At 37.5% G+C, this 23,359-nt stretch overlaps 1 protein-coding gene across 2 annotated transcripts in view; it reads left to right on the top strand.

Annotated features, from left to right (window-relative positions):
* RBPJ (recombination signal binding protein for immunoglobulin kappa J region) overlaps positions 1-23,359 on the top strand; it is a 60,961-nt gene that overhangs the window by 5,767 nt on the left and 31,835 nt on the right. The window lies entirely within an intron of this gene.

The following is a 23,359-nucleotide window of genomic DNA, read 5'->3' as shown; positions in this document are numbered from 1 at the left end:
TTTTAAAGTTTTGGGACATCTTTCCTATGTTTGTAATACTTGCCACTCTGAATTCTTTGGATGTTAATTGCAAGCACATTATTAATTGACCTATAGGGCACTATAATGTGCTGAATCACTGCCTCTGAAGAGCATTTCACAGGGAAGGTGTACTTTTAAGTGGACTTTTTTTTAATTTATGTTATTGCAGTATTTTTAAAAATTGAGCAATTGTAGTGTCTGTCTGCTTAAAAAGAGCTGCTGATTTTTTCCTGTGTATTTAGGTGAAGAAGGGAAAAAGGTAAACATCAGTAGTTGTATTGTCAGATGAAATCCTAATTCTGTTGAAAAAACTGGATATGCCTTTTAAGTCTATAGTATTTTAAGGCGAGTTTATGATTATAGGTGTAAAATTTTATTCTTGATCTTACTGAACTTTCATTATTTTAATGTGGGAATGCTTATAATGTTCTAATATTGTATACTCTTCATACTTGTCTTGATCATAGTTGCAATAATTAATAATTAATATTATATGATGCAAGGAAATAGTATAGAATTATGGTTATCTCTTTCCAATGTAAAAAAGCTCAGAAAGGGAAACAGCTGATAAATTTCTTTGAAGAGAAAAATTATTAATGGAAAGTAGCAATTTCCATATCATTATATTCTTACTGAGTCTTGGAAAAATAAGGGCTAAACTTAGAGTTTGACATTATCTCATTTCCTGGGGTTCTACTTATGTTGTGGTGCTCTTTACTCGTAATTGGCGTGTGCGTGTGTATTTTGTGGTTGCTACCTTTTTTAAAAAAAAAATGTTAAGTACTCTTTACAACCTAAAGAAACTTTCTTCATTGCCTGCTTCCATGTGACATCATAGGCCTCTTTTCAGAGCCTGTGTATACTATTTAAAATAACTGCATTTTCTGAAAAATACTTCATACTCTTCAACTGGAGTTTAGTTTGCCAGATAGCAATATGTGGCCATGCATCTTCATGCGTTTTTGCTTGTAAATGCATGAACTACATATTTGCAGTGGTAAACTTTTTTACCAAGAAACAAAAGAAGGTAGAGGCTTCAGTATGTAATGTCGCAGTTTTAAATCCTTACAATAGGTAGGGGCTATAACTTCACAAGGATAAACACTATTTTTATATTCCATATAATATATTTTGTCATTTTTGAAAAGCTTGAATGATCTATAAAATTTTACCATAAGATATAATCATTATAAGGTTTTACTATTTTGATCAGATTACTTGATGAATGACATGCTGCTGGGGTATGATTTGTTCTTTCTAAACCAATCTGAATATTTTAGTCAACAGTATGTTTTTTCAGTAAGTTTGAGGCTCTTTTTTGAACATGTTGTTTTATGTAGATAAGCCTTGAAAACATTATTCTTGAATTCAGTATAAATTTAAATAAAAGTGTTTTCATTGCTTCACTTGGAAAACATGAAGACATTAAGGTGGTTGTATTAAGGCGTAACTTTTCCTCATTTATTTCTTATTCAGGAGCGAGAACTCTCTCATAATTTTTATTGTAATTGCATGACTAACTTGAATGAAGTGCCATTTAATCAATATATTCAAAATCCAGAATGCTTGTTGTACAAGCTATATTGGCAAGTGGTCATTTTTGACTGCTCTGCATGATATTACACCTGTTACTTCATTTAATTTTTCTACTTCTGGTAGGTGAGATTCGAGGGTATATCGTAGTGGGTCCTAGTCAGTCTTTTGATTGTTAATCTAATTGTCTGTAGTTATTTGGGTAGCAGAATGAACACTTCTAAATTTTCCCTTTATGAGTATGAACAAATGTAGACCTTTTTCTGCATGTGCCAGAAAAAAGTCTTTCTGCTGGTATTCTTGATAACATTGCTTGGTGTGTAGAACATTTCATCTGCACTTTGTTTTTTTTCAGAGCTATTCTTGTGGCATATTTCCAGTGTGTGTTGCTTTGGGAGATTACCAGGAAACTTGCTATCAGAATGAAACTTGATCAGGCAGCCATGAAATTCAGAATTTTCTAAGCCTGAGAGAGGGAATTGAATTGTGTAAAATACTGGTCCCTAATTTTTATCGGACCACAGAAATGGCACAGAGTGAAAAATACTCTGTAGGCAATATCCTACTTTCTTTTTCTGGCAGCTCTTATTTTAACTCTATAATTTAATTTTGTCTGGGAGCAGTGGCTGATGATCTTCCAGGCAGTGTTTCTTTTGCAACTGCCCGTGTAGAAAATAAGGTTAAACTTGTTTGCTCAGCAGAAGAATTTGTGAAACTAAGCTTTTATCAGTTTTTGATACAGTTGGGGGTGGTGTCTCTGGTAATGGATTACTGCTTTCACCAGTGCTCTTATAGAAAGGGAGCTTCAAAATGAAGGTCTAAAGAATCAGAGGTAATTGTGCTCACTCTGTGTTTATGCCATTGAGGAAGAGTTCTAAGGCCTGGCATAATAGAATAAATAATAATTAAACTTAGTTATTGTTGTTGTTGTTCCAGCCATCTGTGCAAAAGTCCTTCATGTCCTGAACTTGAAAAAACAGGCAGAAAAACCCAGTGACTTGACAAGGTCAAACACAGAGTCTGTGAAGAGGTGGAAATGGAATTACTGTCTCCTGATTTGGTTCGCGTTGCTCTGTGGGGTTATGGGCTGTTTGCTGGGTTTTGACAGGTGGCATCATGTCTTCTCTCCCTGCTGCAACTGTGAAGGATGGTCAGATGATATCAGACTTTCTTAGGTTTTTAATTTGTGTAACAGAAAAGTATGGTAAGGAAGACTGAGTGACTGTATTCATAATTAATGTGTGTTGATAATAGTGAGAGATATTAGAATAGATGCTGGAGTGATGATGCTGCTCTTACATAAATGAGACATAAAAGCAATGGATAGGGCATGACCAGTGGATAAATGTGGCATGAAGAAAAATGAAGTGGTGCTGCAGTGTGCTGTAACCATGTCTTTATACTACAGAATAAATTCTTGTGTATGGGTATTTATTTTTAAAATTCAAAATATGTTACCACTTTGCAAATCAGCCAGCCATCTCTGGCTTCAGTCGTGAGTGTAAGAATTCAGAAAAGAAAAAGCTTTATTGAAAGACTGGTGTTACTCTGCATGTGTGTGTTTATTTTCACGCTCTTTTAGTTTTGTAGTAGATACACAGTGATGACTAGTAAAATCCTTAATAATGTAATATCTTCCAGAAGTGAAGGGGATATAGCAAAACTATTTTGGAACTGTCTTTTCTGTCCAAGTATTTTTGTGGCCAGATTTTTTTCTTCTGCTGTTCAGTGCTTATTTGCCAGCACTGAGTCCTGGGGTGTTGTTTTTAGTTTGGGTTGTTTTTTTGTTTGTTTGGTTGTTTTTTTTCCTTTTGCATTCCAGTTTTTTTTTTTTTTTTTTTAGTATTGCATGGTTAGGGTTGTTTTTTGTTTGTTTTGTTTACATGTGCGTTACAAATCCCTCATTAATAAGCTATGCAGAGCAGTTAATTGGAATACATATTTGGGATCAGACTTCCTCTTTGGAAAAGGTTTGTAGCATGCTTGAGGCATTGTGACAAACTCAGTCAGCAGAGATTATACTAATTTTGAATCCTAATCATGATGTAAAAGTCTGAGGGATCTTTATATAAATACTAAATTCACAAGGGTAGCTTCCAATATTAATTGTTTTGCTGCTGGTTATGGAAGTGAAAGTGCCTCTTGGTTTCTCTTGAAGAGTGATAGAAGAATATATTATTTAGAGATAGAAGATAAGGAGTTGTAGATCTGAAGTAATTTTTTGCCATAAAGGTAATCAGAAACAGGAAAGTTAAGGCATAAAAACTTACTTGAATATCTATTTTTAATTAATAATACAGATATTGGCCAGGTTCATGTTCAGTTTTGATAATAAATAAGATTTGAGTTTCCAGTGCTTATGTTTAGATAGCAGCACTCAAAATACTAAGAACTGCGTTAAAACAAACGTGAGAACTACGCTAAAACAAACGTCAGAGCTTTTTGCGTGTTTATTTGCAGTGGACAAAATACCTGTATTTCACAATAGTTAATAGGCAAAACAAACGAGTTGTTATGAAACAATGTTTTTAAAAGGTCTTATTGAGAAGTTTTACTCACAATTAGCTTGTTGAAGTGATAAATCGTACTTCAAATGGTAGCAGAGAAAAAGTAGACCAGGCTCTTAGTCACTTGCAAGTGTTAAATGCTACTAGGAAATATAGGACAACTCTTTTTATTGTGTCCCTTGAGCTGTAAGGATAATTGTTCTTCTTTTCGACTAGCTGCTGTATCTACATGTAGAATCAGAATGGTTTGGGTTGGAAGGGACCTTTAAAGTTCATTTAGTCCAACCTCCCTGCAATGAGCAGGGACATCTTCAAATAGATCAGGTGGCTCAGGGCCTCATCTAACCTGGCATTGAATGTTCCCAGGGATGGGGCATCTACCACCTTTCTGGGCAACCTGTTCCAGTGTTTCACCACTCTCAATGTAAAAATTTTCTTCCTTATACCTAGTCTAAATCTACCTTCTTTTAGTTTAAAACCATGACTCCTTGTCCTATCTCAGCAGACCCTACTAAAATCTTTGTCCCCATCTTTCTTATAAGCCCCATTTAAGTATTGAAAGGCTGCAGTAAGGTCTCCCTGGAGCCTTCCATTCTTCAGGCTGAACAACTCCAATTCTCTCGGCCTGTCTTCATAGGAGAGGTGTTCCATCCCTCTGATCATTTTTGTGGCCTCCTCTGGATGGGTCCATGTCTTTCCTTTGCTGAGGACTCCAGAGCTGGACACAGTACTCCAAGTGGGGTCTCATGAGAGCAGAGTTGAAGGGCAGAATCACCTCCCTCGATCCGCTGGCCACACTTCTCTTGGTGCAGCCTAGAATACGGTTGGCTTTCTGGGCTGTGAGTGCACATTGCCAACTCATGTCAAGCTTTTCATCTACTAGTACCCCCAGGTCCTTCTCTGCGGGACTGCTCTCAATCCCTTCATCCCCCAGCCTGTATTGATACTGGAGGTTGCCCCGACCCATGTGCAGGACCTTGCGCTTGGCCTTGTTCAACCTCATGAGGTTCACATGGGCCCACTTCTCAAGCTTGTCCAGGTCCCTCTGGATGGTATCCCATCCCTCAGGCATGTCAACTGCACCACTCAGCTTGGTGTCATCTGCAAACTTGCCGAGGGTGCACTCAGTCCCACTGTCCATGCCATTGAAGAAGACATTAAACAGTGCTGGTCTCGATATGGACCCCTGAGGGACACCGCTTGTCACTGATCTCCATCTGGGCGTTGTGCCGTTCACCACTACACTCCAGATGCAACCATCCAGCCAGTTCCTCATCCACCGAACAGTCCACCCATCAAATCCATATCTCTCCAATTTCAAGAGAAGAGTGTTGTGGGAGACTGTGTGAAAGGCCTTACAGAAGTCCAGACAGATGACATCCGTAGCTCTTCCCTTGTCCCCTGATGTAGTCACTCCATCGTAGAAGGCCACTAGGCTGGTCAGGCAGGATTTGCCTTTGGTAAATCCATGCTGGCTGTCTCGAATCACCTCCCTGTCCTCCATGTGCCTTAGCATAGCTTCTAGCAGGACCTGTTCCATGATCTTCCCAGGCACAGAGGTGAGGCTGACAGGTCGGTAGGTCCCAGAGTCTTCCTTTCTACCCATTTTTTGAAAATGGGCACAATGTTTCCTTTTTTCCAGTCACTGGGGTCTTCATGCAGCTTTTGAGATTGCAGTAAATAGAAGGTGACCTCAGAAGATATGCTGAAGGTACCTGTCAAGACAAAGTCTGAAGCCAGTCCTTGTTTGAGTGTTCCCTGAATCTAGGCTGAATTTCCGTATGAAAACAAAATAACATAAGAAAGAACTTTCTGGACATATCCAGTTGTTTCCCAGTGTTTTATTGAGGTAGTTTTTCTGGACAAAATATTAATTCATATTTTTTTTAAATTGTTCATACTTAGCAAGCAATCGGAAAGTCTGAACTGACTCTTGGCTGTTTCACCTTATTGCTGTATGGCTCTTAAAGTTAGCAGTAGACTGGTTAGACTTGTCAGTTTGCATAGTCATGAAAGTCATATTGCATCAGTTCAAATTTAAAAGTTTATCTTTTTTGGTTAGAACGGTTCTTAGAAAACCCAAAAAGCAACAGACTTATGTTTGCCAGAAGTTATTAGGCAGTGATGAGTACTACATCTGTAGAGATAAGAGACTTCTTCGCTTACTGGATGTTTTCCTTTGTGCTTCTGGTGCACAGGATTCAAACTGTGATGTTGTTTAATGTACCTCCTTGACATAGTATCAAGAGCACCACCAGTAAAATCTTTCTCTGCTGTATTCAGTATTCTACTTAATGTCCTGATTTTAGGCAATTTCCTTCAGTAATGATATTACTTTTTTTTGTTTTGTTTTTAAGATGGAAGGTACTGTTCTGCCAGTGTCCCAGATTGCTTCCTTAACTAATATTTTCTGCTTTTGTTTTGACATTAGTTGAAAAATGTGTATAGCCACTGCTTGACATTCCATTCCTCTGATTCCAATTTAAATCTGGTCAATTCTGCTTCCTCTTGTTATACATACAGCATATTGAAATAATGATGGGGGGTTTTATTTTATTTAGTTGTTTTCAGTCTTGTTCTTTCCTGAGTTTTGTGACCAGCCTTCAATTAGTTTTGCTTCTACATCTCTTTTTTTATGGAGTAGTACACCAGAATACTTCCTCTCCCCTTTTTGTTCTACGAAGTTTCTATATAAGCCCTATTCTTTTTGTTCCTGCACAGTCTGTGTTCACTTACTTTTGCCCAGAGCAGCACTTCCAGAGTACTTCCCAACAGTGTTTCCCCTTACTCTGGATCAGTCATGTTCCCTTTTTTTTTTTTTCCCCCCTATTTTTGCTGTTACCAGCCCTGGAAGGCTTGTGGCATGCTTAGGGCATCACCACCATTATCTACAGAATGAGGAAGTCACTGTTACTACTCAACCAATGTGATAATCTAACAACTGTATGTTTTAAGACGGGTCTAAACCCTATTCCTTGCTTTTTGGAGCTTGACCATATCAGTGTCTTTGTGGGAGGAGTTGTCTAATGAGTATGGGTATGCTGTTTGTCTTCCAGCTAAAGAACTGTTGAGTATTGGAGAGAAATAGAATCTAAAGAATTTAAGAACCCCATATATCTCGTGTAACAAAAGACAAAACATTGATACAGCGAGATGAGGAAAATTAAATTACATGGGGAAAGACAAGGATAGATCCTAAGTGTTAGTATTGTGAAGTCAGGAAATGTATTTTGGGAGGGATAGGAAGAAGACATAGTGGAGGATAACTTTATTTAGGAGGAGTTTTGTTATTTCCTTTCACTACCCTTCTCTCTTTGGACGTTTCAGTCCTCTTCATCATCTTTGAAGTGTATGGGAAGCTATTACTATTTTGTTTTCCTTTTGCTACTCCAAGAGGGATGGATAAAATAGAACTTTGAATGAATTCAGAGACTGCAATCTGTTGCTAGTGGCTTTGTAGGAGTGTATTGAAAGCTGTGAAGAAACAGGACACTTTGTTCTTACTAACATGGTGTATTTCTAAAGCAACAGAACTGGGAGAAAGGATTGTTTTTGAAGTGATGAAAGCAAACACAGTAAAGCTGAGACCAGGTTTTGAAAGCTAAATTCTGTAAATAAGCATTGCCCAAAACAGGGGGGAGGGGAGTGGGGGTGTGTACAGATAAACTTAAGGTTGTTTGTTATACAGCTTTGTTATATAACTTGAATTAATATTTACTATACAGAAAATGCCTCCTAATATAAGATGGGTTAAAAGAGCATGTGTAACTTTCTGCATAAAATTGTAACTTTTCTTTTTGCCTGGTTCAAAGGTTGAATACAAACATTAGATTTGCTTTTCTTAATACCTTCTCAGAACCATAGGGAAATAGTATTTGTACTGGGGTGTTTCAATATAAGTTAAAAATTACCAGTTTGATTGAAATAGTTCTCTCCCGTGTTTGTGGTTTTCATCAGAGAATGCCTCTTTCGTAGTTTGTACATTTTGTGATACATTTGTCATGGATTTGTGTCCTGTTGTTGCATCACAAAAAAATACATATTTGAAAGGTTAATGTAAAGATATTCCCGAAGTAGATGTGTTAACACTGGTGCACTTTTTCTTTCAACAGTGAGCCGCAGTTTTACTCTCCATGATTAAGCAGCTCGTGTAGCCCTTTGGCTAAAGCACTCCACCCCCTTCGTTTTGCAACAAAGTTTAAGAAGTCAAATAGGCATGTCCTTTGGATACCAGAATTGAATAATAATTCCAGCCAGCGAGGCTTGCTGTGTGCAACCTTTCTCCTTTGGTAAAAGGAACCTTCGAACGTTCAGTCTTGCAACACTGGACCATGGGAGAAACAGGAAGCAAACACTTAAGCTTTGTCCCAGATCTTCATTGCTCCTTCTGTCTGTGGCCTCTTCCTTTTTTTCAGCTGCTTTCTTAATTTCTGTCTTGGAAGCCAAAAGTAACTTCATGCTGTTCTCCTAAGAGTTGAGTCATTTATCAGCTTCTCCCTTGCCAAATAATCCGTAATGTAATCCACTACGTTTTCTTCTGCCTGAGGCCGTTTATTGCATCGTCCACTTGCTTTTGCCTTTCTGTCTTAGTCCTCTTGATTCTTTATTCTGTCTGTTTTCTACAGTGTCTACAGTTAATTGTAGCTGTTATAAAACATCTTCTGGAGGACTCTTGAGCAAAAAGTACCCTAGGTCTTGGCACAGAATCATTCCTGTAACTAGCCAGTATTCACCTCTAACTCATAGTACTTTCAAACTTTATCTGTTGGGTGGCATGCAGGTTCAGGGAGCTCTTTTAACAGGAGCTCTAGTATACCTGAAAGGAATAGATTGTGTTGGTTTTCATTACAAAACCAGTCAGGATTACTGGAGCTCTTGGGACTTCTCTGTACTCCTTGTGTATTGTGTAGAGTGATGCATTGATGGTGAGTACACTTAAGGTTTGTCCCAAGGTGTGCTGACTTGGTCAACCAGATCTTGTAACTATGAAAAGTAGCATACATAGTTAAGCAGCTATTGGGTGCCTGTCACAGCAGTGTTTATGTAGTTAACAAAGATATATTTCCTAAAGGACGTTGTGCTTTGTAGTTGCCAATCTCTAGGGAAAACTGGAAAAATCCTTTCCTTGGGAAGAAAACTTAAAGAAACTAAACAAAACAAACCCTCAAAACCCTACAACCCCTCCCAAAAAACTCAGCGGGATCTGCAGCTTCTTTGTTTGTTTGGTTGTTTTTTTTTTTTAAAAAAAGGTCTTATTTTGTTCTCAAAAGTTAGAAACACAGCAGAGCTGTATTACATGGTACCAAAGCAAAACTGCTTGGGACCCTCAAATACCAGATCTCTGTTTTATTATTGATTTAAATTAGATTTCTGAAAAGCAAATACATGACTAGTAGAGATTCATTGTGCCTTCCCTTACTGTTCATAGATCATTTCATTAATAAGCATTTGTATTATCATACTGCACTTGACAGCTGGCTTTCTGCGCGTGCTTTCAGACAGCTGTGGCATTCTGTTGCAGTGCTCAGGTCAGTGGTGAGCCTCTGTGGCTTCTGAGCCATGGCATCCACAGGCTTTTCAAGTGTCACTCCAATATGAAACTGGCACTGCTGACGTGTTAAAACTGATTTTTAGTTCTGGGGTGGCGTGACCCTTCGAGGCTGATTGTACTGATGATATCAAGTTACCTTGGGATTCCTTTGCACATCTAGTGTAGCCCTGTTCTGTAGCACAACTCTCCCTTGGTCTCTTCTCTGCCTCACTGGTCTCCAAAGCACATAGTATGTGCCCTTCACTATCTACAGTATGCTTGGACCATGTGGGGTCCAGTTATTAAAAGCTGTGTTTATTCCTGGCATCAACGCTGGACTCGGAAATCCCCTGAACTGAAAATAGTCAGAGACAAGAGAATATTCAGGGGAAGTACCATTTAGACTTGTCTGGTTCTTACTCTTCTTCTGCTCTTGGAGATGGACAAATGGATTGCTGGTGCCTTAGCCTGAATAAGAATAACCCCTGCATCCACTAGCAGTGGGAGCAGAAGGCCCTGCATCTCTGAGTGGACTGTCCTAAGTCTGCCCTTCTTCATCCTTGCTTCACTTGGATGACAGCAACAAAAGGGAGCGGAGGGGAATGGATGGACAGTAGTCTGAGGTTGGGGAAGAGAATAAACTCTCTAAATACAGAGGTAGATGATGATGTGTGTGTAGAGGCATCCTCATCCTCTTTGCTCTCTTGATTCTCTTGAGTTTTCTACTACTGCAAAGACTTTTGCTGTCTGAAGAAATTTTGGAAGTAGAAAAATTAGATTTTGCTATCAGAGTTGAAGTTTTTGTCTGATTTTTTTTGTTGTTGTTAAAGTATGGAAACATTGAAAGGCTTTTCTGCTTTACACATGTTCTTGTATTTAGCTATAGGGAAGTTGGTCTTTCTCCCCCCCTCAAGGGAGTTTCCTGTGTATATGGAAAAAATACAAAACAGAAGTGAAAAATACCTCAGGCTTCCAAACCTGCTGCTCACATTTCACTTCTCCTACTACCCTTGTCATCATAGAAACAGTCCAGCAGTTCTTCCTCTGTCCCCATAGCAATACCATCCATTTAAAAAGCTAGACACCATCATAGCTAATATGGTAGGTAACTTGTCACACAAAATTATTACAACCACCTGTGAACTGCTGGGGAAATTAAAAAAAAAAAAAAAAAAAAAGCTGCAAAGTGATATACTTTTCTGGTGTTTATCTTTAAATTGCCAGAATGTTTTATTAGGCTTTCTTCAGGCTAGTAAACATAACATAATTTGATACCTGTTCCAAGAGGTTTATAGTTGTAAATAAGTTTAGTATGCAAATTTTTTTTTTGTTTGTTTAACAATTCACTTAAGGCAGGGTCCCTAAAATTGTGTGTAACTCCAGTTAAGTTGTATTTTATAATTTATTATTGTCATTAAAAATTCTGTAGACCCTCTGCTTACAGTCTGACTGTAGAGCAAAAAGTTGTTTTCTGTATTTCTTATGCCTGGATGAACAGCATGTAGATAACAAATTGAAAAGACTTGGAAGATGAAATGCTGATATTGTATTCTATATGGGTGAATGCTGTTTTGACAGTATTTAAACTTTCCCATAACCATATAAGATAATTTACGCACTTCAAAATTGGCATTCTGAATTTTCTTCATTTGTTTAGACTGCATTTTGCATATGCAGTTGTCAAGTAACAAGGATTTTTTTGTCTCCAAGTTGTTCTATAAACAGCAGGACTAAAGAACTTGTGTTTCCAATACATCTGTGCCCTGTATGGTGAGGAAAGTTTATGGGACAATACCATGAGCTCCTTCATCCCTAATGGGCAAACTGTAGCTGTAGTACAGCTAAGGCATATGCTTGCTATCTATTAAAATGGCATATTCAAAGTCACCAGCTGTGAAACAGTATGTAACTTCCAAGTTCTGTTTGTCTTTTTCAATTACATCAGTATCTTCGAAATGTCTATCCAGTCTCCAGTTTTCATAAAACTTATAGCAACTTAATTGTCTTTAAAAAACCTCTTTTCTTCTTTTTAAACTTAGAACTGATTTATGGCTTCCAAAGTTATTGCAGGGACGGCTAATCAGTTTTATAGCATGAGCTTAATTTTTTAGCAATCTGGAAAACTAAAGCAATGAAGGATTATTAGCTGTTAGTAGAATACTAAGCCTGCTCTGTGGACACATTAGCGTGTCCATATTTTTCAGAATGCATTAATGCCTTGGAAGAAAAGATACCATCTCTCTAAATGCTGAATTCTAAGCCCTAACTTCTAATATTGGTCATTCCCTGATTTTCTTTAGGTAGAGACTTTTTGTTGTTCATTTTTCTTGGCTACACAGCAATCTGCATGTTTTAATTCTAGGAGTTCTTCTTATCTACCTGACTTCTGAACCTTAATGACTGGATTTGTCCATGATTTTCCCATTTTTCACAGGGCAGACAGCTGTTCAAAGCAGCAATAGGCAGAAATTGCGGGAAGGAAATCTCCGTATTGATTAGTATGTTCCACATGCTACACACTTGGCAGTCCTGTCTTGGCAATCATTTTTAAACTGGTCAAGATATGATTGAGTTGGTGGTAGCTGCTAACTGAAATGACTTATTAAATTTGGTTGTTTAGTACTTCAAAACAGTTCTGAGAATTTACTTTCCCTTCTGGCCTGAATGTACTTGAAAGGATGAGACAATGTTTTGAAAAGAGGTTGGGTTCAGAGCTCAGCAGTTGGGAGTCTTCGCAACACTGCTTAGGCACGCTTATCATGCAGTAAAATCCTTACACAAAAATTTGTGCCAGCACAGGCATAATTCTGAGAAACTAGTGTTGTAGCAGTCAGGTTCAAGATCATGCAGAAGTGCTGTTAGGTAAAGCTTTCTTTTAAAATACTAGTTCCTTAAACACTTAGAATACCTAGGTCAAGTAAAATTTGTCTCAGAAACATTCTTGTTTTCAAGTTGGCTTCATAGTTTATAGTGTACCTCATTAAGATGCAGGGAGAAGTTTTGCCAGTAATTTGCATCTGTGTGGAGTTTAAACTTGACAAACCTGAAAAGCAAGCCTACTTGAATTAAGTATGATTCACACAATTTCCATTTAAAAAAATGGACAATAATAACTGCTTTGCATTTGTGCTTTGCAGGTTTGGGGTTTTTTTCTTATGAAAACTGTCCCATGAAAACTATTTGGGCGCAAGAGGAGCATGTGTAACTGTTAGAGAACTGTGATATTATAATACCAGAAGAAAGGATGATAAGGTGTTAGCCTGCTGACATCCCAGACACGTAATCTAATCTTTTCATATGGTTGTTGTAAATGTATTCTGATAAGGAGGAGTAAAAGTGTATTTTTGGAGTGTCTGTTTAATTATCTTGTTTGGGGATCATTGACCCATTTACCACAACAGTTATTAAAAGTATTATCGTATTTCATGGTAGACATTGTGGAGATTATATTTCTCTTTTTGTTTCTAAATATTTGAGTTTTGCAATTAAAAATAGCAGTAATTGAAAGGAACTTCTAGCTGATATAATTTTAAACAAAAGTATACTTCTTGTTATACGTACCCCATTTCCCTTTTTCTCTTTCAACGGTCAAGTATTTGTTAAATGGGAATCTGAATTTCTGTATCTTTCCTATGTGGGAATGATCTATTAATTATTGCAGGGGCCGTAGCTGAAGTATAAATTAATCTCTTGGAAACATAGAAATAATTTACTTATTAATCAATTCAACAACAGCAACAAACAATCCAAAACTTTTAAATATTTTAAAGCATTTATGTTTTTATTAAAACACAGGTTTAACTGCAGAGGGAATAGCACCTAATTTTGCTGTCTAGTTATATGACTTTAAAGGTTTAAGATTAATTTGCTTATACAAAATGCTCCCCAGTTGGAGACCTTTAGCACAACCACAGTGAAAAAGATTGACCATGAAGAATAGCCTCCAAATGACTTAGCTGTCCTAGAAATTTGAAAAAGAGCCTTCTGATTCTCCGTCTTTACTGGGATGTGTGTTTATTGCTGCTGGTTTTATATTCATGGGATGATGTATTCATAAGCTTAATTACAAAACAATATACTTGAGATTGATTAATTCTAGGATACTGACAGCTCATTTTGCAACTGCGCCCAAGTAATATTAGTGTAACCACATAATTCCTGGGTGATGCAATAAGAAAACATCTGAAGTCTAGGAAACCCTGTAATTTTGTAAAACAGGTTGATGCCAAATACGGTCTTGTTAAAAAGTATATGTATTCACAAGTTTTGTGTCATCATTTTAATCTACCAAAGAGATGGATTTTATTTGCCAATTTGGAAATTACTGTTTGCATGGAAACCTGCTTATGAGCTGATAACCTCTTCTTTGCTGATATCTTATACTGATATCATTTGTGAATTGTTTTACAAGTCTACAATCAGTGGATGAGACGTAGTTGCGTAGAAGTAAGTTTATATAACTCTAGCAGCTTCCTTTTAACGAATATGAGGTGTTGTTTCCTTTTTGTGTTTTGAAGGGTTACAGCAGTATGGAAGTTGGAGGAAGAAAAGGGAATGAAAGGAGAGGCTATGAACTGTAATAATACTGGTTAAAAAAAGGAAAAAAAAGGTAGTGTTCTACAATATAAAAAGGTGACCCAGCAGACTAAGTTGCTGGAGGAAAGAGATAGTAAGGAATCAGCCCCATTTCATAAAGGTGTTTTTTAGGAGTATAAAAACATAGTAAAGATTTTTAAAAGTAGCTCTTGAGACTTTTGATTTGGTGGGCTAAACACTGTGTATACTATTGCTGCCAGAGCTTACTGTTCCTAAAACAAGATCAGAAAAGGGAATGTATGGATTTTTGGGTTTTTTTATTACATCATTTAAAATACAATGAAGTGGGTTTAAACTGAAGCTATGGATGCACAAGATATCTAATAGTGTGCTGCTACCAAAGTGGGAGGTCACATTATCCTCTGAGTGTTCCTGTTGATGACATTGTGGTGGCACTGGCTCTCTGGGTTCACAGCTACATGAAAATTTGCTTTCCTTCCTTCCTTTCATCCCTCTCCTCCCGGAAAAGATAGTGGGTTTTTTGGGGTTACTGATTTGAATCTATCTGTGGAAAGGTCTGAGAAGTGCTGGAGATTGGTGTGTAAGGGCAGGTCAGTGCAGGTGGAGGGAGGCCAGCAGGCAAGTCCTGTGTTTGGTGGTGCCAAAACAGCTCAGCTGCCTGTGAAGCCATGGTCCCAGTGTGAACTGGAGCGGGTGGGACAGACCTCTTTGCTTACCCTGACATCGCAGAGAGGTGGGAAAGGCATTTGAGAGAGTCATGACTTAAACTGTCACAACAAGACTTGTCAGAGTTGATCTGCTTAAACCTTAGAGATGTCGGTATACTTAGCTGTCATTTTGCATTAAGTTCTGTCTGCGTTTGGGGTGAGTCTCTTATAACTATTCTAGGCTAAACTTTGACTAAGGGTGTTAGTCTGATGGTAACATGTCTTAATTATGCTTAAGACTTGTTTTTTGCAAGTAATTTTCCTTACCGAATTCTTTTGTGTTTTATTTTTTTACATGTAGCTCTTTCCCATAAGGGTTGTAGGTTTGCTAGAATGTAGGAGAAAACAAGCTTAGCTACGCCTGTGTAATCTCTTGGCTTCTGTTAAAGTTGAATTTACTGAGGTGACTGAACAGTTTTCTGCAACCAAAACCACTGGTTTCCCTCCGTTTCCTGCTTGCCAGTGTATTAGTGGTGTGATGGATGACAGGCTGGGTTGGCTCCTCTCAAGGTCTGAGCTCTGCAGGTGGTGCAGGGGAAACTGATTGAGGAGCTTGGAGCCAAGACAGTAAGCCCTTTCTAGGCAGATAGTATGTTCTCCTTGGTTTTCTGCTAATAGGAAGCAGTTGCTGTAGTAATGAAGCTCCTATGTTTATGTGGGTATACAGTAAGGAAAAACACATGGAAGAGTGAATAACCTATTCCTTTAACAGAGCAGTGGTTAGAAATTTTGGGCTGACCAGTGACTATCCCTGTCAAGAACCTGTTATCTCTTTAAGAGGCGTTCAAAAGAAATACGTATTTGCCTTTATGGTTAGTGAGGTTAGGCTGGCTTTTTGAGAGTCTTCCTCCTTCACAAGTTCAGTATGGTTCTTTACCACTTCCTTGCAAAATCATTCACAATTTCTGCTTCTATTATGTATTTTTGGCATTACAGTGAACTGTGGCAATTCAAAGAAAACAATGAACCTTAAGTTTTTGTGCTTTTTTTATTCAGCTGGGTTTTTTTAAGTTGCCTTCTGCACAGATGAATGCTTATCTTCCAGTTGAGGATGAAAGGTATATTTAAAGAGAAGAAACTGTTCTCTGAACACTGCAGACTTTCAATCATTGAAAGCAAGGTACTATAGTGTGGTGGAGGGTTCCTATATTGGGAGGAAAGTGGTCTAAAAAGTCTCATCTTGTGTCTAATTTGTGACTTCTGTCAAGTAATCAGGCAACAGGGGTAACAAGTAGTTTTAGTAAAGTTGATTCCTCATACATCTGAAAAAAAAATCCTTCTTCATACTAAATCTTATTTGCAAATATGGGCAGTTGGTAACTGTAAAAAGCACTGCTTTATTTCTCAATAGCTCTCTTCTTACTGTATTTAGAAATTTAATTTCTTAAAACAAGCTGCTTGTTTTTTAAAGGCTTGCTGGTACTGAAATTATGGTTTAGTAGCGGACAAAGAATCACTTTCTTAAGAAATAAAAGTCAAGTTCACTTGAGAAATATCTTTTCATAGGTGATGTGCAAGATGAGATCCAGGGGAAAATTTACTGTACTAGGTGGACAAGAAGAATCCTAATAACTGTGCACTGAGCAAAACAGTTGCCACTGAAAGCTGTGAATGTGGGATATAACATGTGGAAGCATGCTTCAGAAGGTTTTTATGTATTAGCAGTTTACCATTATTTTAGTAGCCAATTTTGTGAACTACATGTAGTTGTTTTCCTATTTTCCTACCAGTCACTCTTTTTTTTTTTTTTTTTTGGTTTGAGTGAATGAATATAAAACTAATGAGCCTTATATTGCACATTCCCTATGCAGTTACAATAGCTGAGCCAAATTATATTGTGTTTTAGGGACTGAGATTCTGTTGGCATGCTGATTTTTCAAGCTGATAGCTCTTTCAGTTGCTAAGGTAAGTGTGTGCAAATCTGCAGTTTCCACTGAACACTTGAGCCAACGTTATTAGGGAGTGAATAAAAAAGAAATAATAGCATGTGAATATAAAGGATTCTTAATAAATGGAGTGATTTCTTTAATGATGTTTCTCACATTCTACACCATTTCAACATTTTAATGTCATCCTTTTAAGTTGATAATACCTAAGTTTTTTAGTATACTTGAGATCTTTGGGCTACTGTAGCTTCTTGCAGCAGGTACCTGCAGCAAAAAGTAAAAGCAGAGAAAGCACATCTCCAGATACATGTTTAGGCACTTTCTTGTTCTTAAGATGGCAGTAATGAATTTCTTGCCTTGCTTAGTGTGGCAGAGTGGTGTGAGTTCTGTCTGGGTTAAAATAATGTCATTTTGAGACTAGACCTTTGATTTTTAGAATCATGTAAAAATATAGTGATTTACTGGATGAAGTTTTTTTCCAAATATAGGTAGACTACTATAAAGAAGTGAATTTGTTTACTTCAGGTTGTTTAAAAGTGAGCCTATTTACTGATAAGGTGCAAGCTGTATTTAAATTGCAATTGTGGTTCTGTGATTTTCTTTTTATGGGGATTGGAAAAGAGAGAGGACAATAATGAAAGCAATGTGGGAGGATGAAAGTGGGTCAGAAAAGGGAGAGGGTGTTTCTAATTGAACCAGTGACTTCCAGCTAGAGGGCGTGACTAAATGAAGCAGAGCTTTTTCTATTGTATTTATGTCAGTATTATTTAATATAGTGCCAAAAGTGTATATAGTGCTGTACAGTAGAAGACTTGTTTCAAACACGTAACATGTTCCCTGTGCTGGAAGACTTAAATTCTTTAAGTATAGGCTGGAGCAGTACAGGATCATGCAGTACAAAGATGTGATAGTACATGGTTGGTGGCATTCACCCTGGAGCAGGTGGGTCTCTTTTTTTTTTTTTTTTTTTTTTTTTTCTTGAAGAGAGGGAATGTTTTGTGCATCGCTGAAAAACTTTCTGGTTTTGTGATTTCAGGGGCTGCTGTGCCCCCTAATTCCAAAGAGCCACAGTGCAGTTGGACCACCCATCATTCGCTCTTTACAGAGGAGAAAAGGACTTCAGGAGTAGGAGAAATGCTAGCATTGTTCATGTCCCTTAGACATTCTCGATTGGGGAGGTTTCAATTAATTTTATCTCCTTTTGTAGGATGGATAAGAAAGAGGGTACATTGGGTTAGTAGTATTTCAAAGCAGGTTGGCTGAGGTTGGTTCTTTGTACATTATGTGTGGATATGAAAACCATATTTAAAAATGGGTTAGCTTTTAGTTCAACTCTTTATCTTCAGGAGAAAGCCTTTATAGCAGTATTTATTACAGTAGACACCCTAATGAGAATCAGGGCCTAAGCTCTGCTGGCAGGCAAAAGTGAGAGCGGGTTGATGACTGCATGTGATTCTGGCAGTGTGTGTGTTCATCCTGAGTGCTGAGTGCCTGCGGCGTGATGGGTGATCTGGAAACTGGCATTTTACTGGCTTTGTCAGCTCTAGAGGATCATGCTTATGAACACAGTTGCACCTGGAGGGAGCAATGGGGGAGATAGGTGTCATTTCTTTAGCAGTTTTCATACTTCAGGTGTGTGATATCGTAGAAAGAATAAGAGCCTCTGAAATGCATTATTTATCGTGTATTTAGTTACATATGTCAGATTGCATAAATCTAAATGTATTCATAGGAAAAAAAAAAAAAAAACAACAACCAAAAAAAAGCCAAAACCAACAGTCCTAAGATACATATATCACCCAAAGTAATGGATGTGCATAATCTTCAGTGTCTTCTATACCTTTCTTAGAACTGAGTAATGACCACAGCAGTATTTTTATTGAGGAAGTAGCACAGCAACAACTTCTGTGGTTCTGCTAAGTGAAAGGAAATAGTAGACCACCATAAAATGTTTAGGGTGTGAGTAGTCTAAGGATATAAAAAAATCTTTCTCTAAGATGCTATGCAGATAAAGCCACAGTAGTCACTAGTTAGTTACACTCGCAATGTAGTTTGTCATATTAGTCTGTATGGCATTAAGCTACAACAAACTCTGAAGAGCAGTGGAGGAGAAAAAAAAACGCATATAGGGCGTGGAAGTGGTATAGCCTGAGAAAAGTAAATCTGCTCAGAACTTTGTGAAGACTGAAGGCTGTGTGGAATCATAGGCTGTGGAGTAAAGAGTGGCTGAGAGAAATTACCTCATTACCTGTCGTCTTTTGACAATATAAGCTTGTTTGTTTTAGTTCTTTCCTTTTAGTTTGTGTTTCCACTGTGGTGTTTGTTTAGTGCTGGATATTACTGGTGGTACAACTGTCTCTGTTTCTGTTACTGATCAGACTTGTGGATATTGAACCCACTTTTGTTTTGGAGAAGATTAAAATTTTCCTTCTGAACATCTTTTGTTTTAGCCGTTTGTATGGTTCATTTATTCAGTATCTTCATGGAAAAGATAAATGTGAAATGTTCTATTTGAGTATAAGTAATATTAATTGCTTATGTTTACTTTTATCTTAAATGAATTCATATATCCAATTATGTCATTTGGTTTAATATCTTAGAAATTGTGTCCTTTAGGTGTTTTGTTCATTTAATCATGTGTTAAACCTGTAGAACATCACTACTTTGAGCTGTGCATTTTTACCAATGGGAAATCATAACAGTGTCCTATTTTCAGCTTCATTTAAAAAAATAAAGGATATCGGTATGGAATAAGGTGCATTTACAGAAATCAAATGCATCAGTTGTCACCAACAGCAAAGAAAGATTAAGTGATGTGAATTAACAACTACATTTGATATGTATTTCATAGACTAAACAGAGCAGAAACCACTGTATGAAATTTTGTGGTCTTTTTTATATGCCAGCTCGTGCTACATCATAAATGGTCATTTTTTTTAATACATAGGAATTCTCTTTGTGTCTGTGAAACCACCAGTTGAAATAATGTTTCCTAGTGATAGATGATATTTTCATTTGGGATTTGTGTTGTAAAACGTTTGCAGGAAAATATGGTTGTGTAGGTGAACTTAGGAAAATATTCTCAGTATTTGCATCTTCACAGAAATCTGTGTGCAGGAAAATATATTAACAAAAAATTTCTGTGTTTTAAAATGTAAATATGCTGCTTTGATTTTGCTGTTGATGTAACATGTTATTCTAAATGCAGAAATCTGCAAAACCAAAACAAGGCTGATGTGGAGTAGATGAGTCTTATCATGTAGGTTGCAGTATACTGCTTAACCTGTATGAAACATCTTTAACAACTGGAAGATAAAGGCATAGTTCCTGAGAACTATTTAATGTGTCCTGTACATGGGCACTGTTGTATATATCATTTTAAGCCTGTTTAAAGTTTACAAGCATGATCTTTCCCTAGTGCTGCTTCAGTTCCTCACTGATTTGTCTGTGTTAAGCAAATTGAAGCTGGAAATGGGCAGAGGATAGAGGATTAAAAGAAAGAGAGAAGATAGCGTCCCAGCAAGTTACTTGAGTCCATCTCTTTCAGCTTTTCTCAGATGATGTCTCAATGGCTGAAAATGAATACTTCTATAATAAACCTCAAACTTTAAATGTTATACTAGAAAACCTAGCATTTCACTTTCCTAGATCTTAAATAACCTCAGTAGGCCAAGTAAACCTGATGAGATGACATACTGGTGATCTTGTAGTATACCACATTTAATAGGTTTGTAATAACTGATCATGTAGCAACTTGAAATGAATTCTTTGAAAAGTGTTTTTGTTATTTATGGTAGAAACAGTAGGCTCTGTTCTGAGAGTCATCTTGTGCTATAAAACTGAATGTATGTATGAAGACTTTCTAGCTTTCCAGATACGTAGCAGTTGTTTTAAAATTGAGGGAGAATGATTAAAAAAATACCTGTAAATTACTTGCCTTATTTTACTTTATTTCTTTTAAAGGCTTTTGTCTCACTATCCAATCCTTCACATTCTTTCACAAGTACCATGGCCATATAAGAGGTCTAGGAGAAGGTTGCATCTGACAGTTGGCTCTGTGTTTAGAACTGGGATTAAGCGAAACACAGGGGTTTCTTTTGCTACACTCCTAACTACAGTATACCTGTAGTAGTTGAAATGGAATTTTTCTTCCTCTCCAGTCCCATCACACTTAATGGCTTTTAGAATATACCAGCTATTGGGTAGATACTAGAAATGTTGGAACTTAACTTCAACCTTTCATCAAACTTCATTGTCACTTTGTATTGTTGGAAAGCAGAGGTTGGAATTTCTTACGTTCTTTCTTTCTGAATTGCATAGTGTATTCTGAAACTTCTCTAGAGATTACATAAAAATCTGAAATTCTTTTCATTAGACTCCTCCTGTTTCAAGCATTGTTTCCCTCAGACCTCCTCTGAGGAAGTAAAAACTTTCTTTAGTCATTCTATTCTGCATTTAATTTAGTATTCTTAAACATCTCTATCCCCTGGTAAGCCTATGTGAAGCACACTGTATTTGTCTCAAAACCCATTTGACAGCTCAGTTTAAGACAAGTGGGACTTGCCACTCAAATCCGACTCCAAGTTTTATCCATCCCTGGATTGGTGATTAGTATATCTTATTTCTGACAATGTTGAGAGGTCTGTGCTTCAGGAGAAGGAGCTGGAACAATTGCACTGAGCAGTTACGGGATAGCTTCCTTCAAGGGAAGCTTCCTTCTGAGGACTTGTCTGGAGATTGTTTTCAGAATCCATACTGAGGTATTACTGTCATCTCTTGTAGCTTATTAAAGCGTTCCTCTAACGTGTTCTGCAGCAAATGCCGTGATATGTGCTATCATATAACTGGACTAATAACAAACTGATTTCACTATTCAGGAGAAGTGTTAGGCCCTTGCTAGATCAGTCAAAGGCACCAGCAAGTGTTTTGGTCCAGTTGGAACTGATTTGACAGTTGGATATCTGGGAGTGAAGCTTTTGTAATGAACAGGTACTCTGTGCCTTTCAAAAGCACTTGTTTTCCATGTAAAGAACACTAATTTTTCTTTAGTTTTCTCATTGTACTGGGTCTGACTTTGAGTTAATTTTCTTCATAGCAGTGGTATGGTGCTGTATTCTTTGTGACCAAAGCAGTGTTGATAACACACTACTGTTTTAGCTCTTGTTGAACAGTGTTTGCACAGTGTCAAGGTCTTCTGTGTTTCTCACTCTGTCCCATGTCGGTATCCCCACAGTGATTGGAGGGTACACAAGATGTTGAGAGGGGACACAACCAAGCAGATGACCCGAACTAACCAGAGGGATATTCCATAACATATAGTGTCGTGCTCAGAGATAAAATGGAGAGGACAGAGGTTTAGAGAGGTTACCCAGCTTTTGTGTGGGAACTGACTGGGCATTGGTCTACCCGTGGGAGGTGATGAGTGCTTGGCTCGTTTTGTTTTGTTTCTCTCTTCTTCCACTTATCCCGTGTTTGTTAAACAATTTTTTTCTCTATCTACAAGTTTGCTTGCTTTTTACTTAGGCTTTTCTATCCACCTGTCCAATGGAGGGGGGGAATAAGTAGCGGTGTGGTGCTTAGCTGCCTACTGGACTTAGTCCCCAACACCCATGATGATCTCTTCATGCTTGTGCAAGGCAGAAAAGAGATCTCAACTTAGATGTCAATGCATGGATATCTGCTATAATATGTTTTTGGATTCTTTGGGGTAACACAAATATTTTGCTTTTATTTTCCATGTTGAAATTTTTAAGATATCATGAAAACTACTGTTACAAAAAATAGCAACAGAAAAAACAATAGCTGTAGTGTATTTTCACTAGTCTTTGTATATTCTGGAGTTAAATCTCAGTGTTTTGCCTTGACCAGAAAAGGTGTCTCATCTCCTATAATGTTCTCAGGCCCATTCTTCTCACTTAGCAAGTCTTAGTTTGCCACTCATCTGCTCCCCTTCTCAGTCCTCACGCTTCCTGCTATTCCCACCATGTTGGCCTCTCCAACATGCTTGCTTTCCGCTTAGCTGTTACTCATACCGTCTTCAAATCTCTTTTGCTTTTTGCTTCCTGGAGAGCATTATTGACAGAAAGACCCACACTATTCCTGCTAGACAGTGAAAATTGTGTCAGTCTATAGGCCAAGTAAAGGTAGAATTCCTAAGGCAAATCGCTAAAGTTTGCCTCTGAGTGTTATGGAAATATTTTTTTAGGGCTTCTGTGCTCAGTAAATAAAGGTGAATGGACTTTCTCAGGGACTGTAAAAAGTATGTTCTTGGCTGAAAGGCCAGTACCAGAAACATTTGAAGTTTGTATTCCAGGCAGGAGGATGGTAGGGCAGCTTAGTGACCACAGATTTTTCAGACAAATTTGAGGTTGGGACAGCATGTGATTATTTTTTTTTTTTTTTTTTTTTTTTTTTTTTAAATAATCTTGTTCTTGCAAATGGAAAAACTGTCTTGGTTAATTTTAAGTTATTTATTTTTCCAAAGTTGAATTGACACATGGAACCAGTGGGGGGGGGGGGGGGGAAATCAGCCAAAACAGTTGAGATTTTTATCTCCAGAAACTAAATTTTATAATAGAAAAAAAAGTTCAGTACTCTTAGTAGAGGTGTATAATAACT

This window comes from Tyto alba, unplaced genomic scaffold, assembly GCF_018691265.1.
Source record: "Tyto alba isolate M040663 unplaced genomic scaffold, T.alba_DEE_v4.0 Super-Scaffold_6, whole genome shotgun sequence".
NCBI classification, from domain to species: Eukaryota; Metazoa; Chordata; class Aves; order Strigiformes; family Tytonidae; genus Tyto; species Tyto alba.
This window is presented reverse-complemented; position numbering and strand designations above follow the sequence as displayed.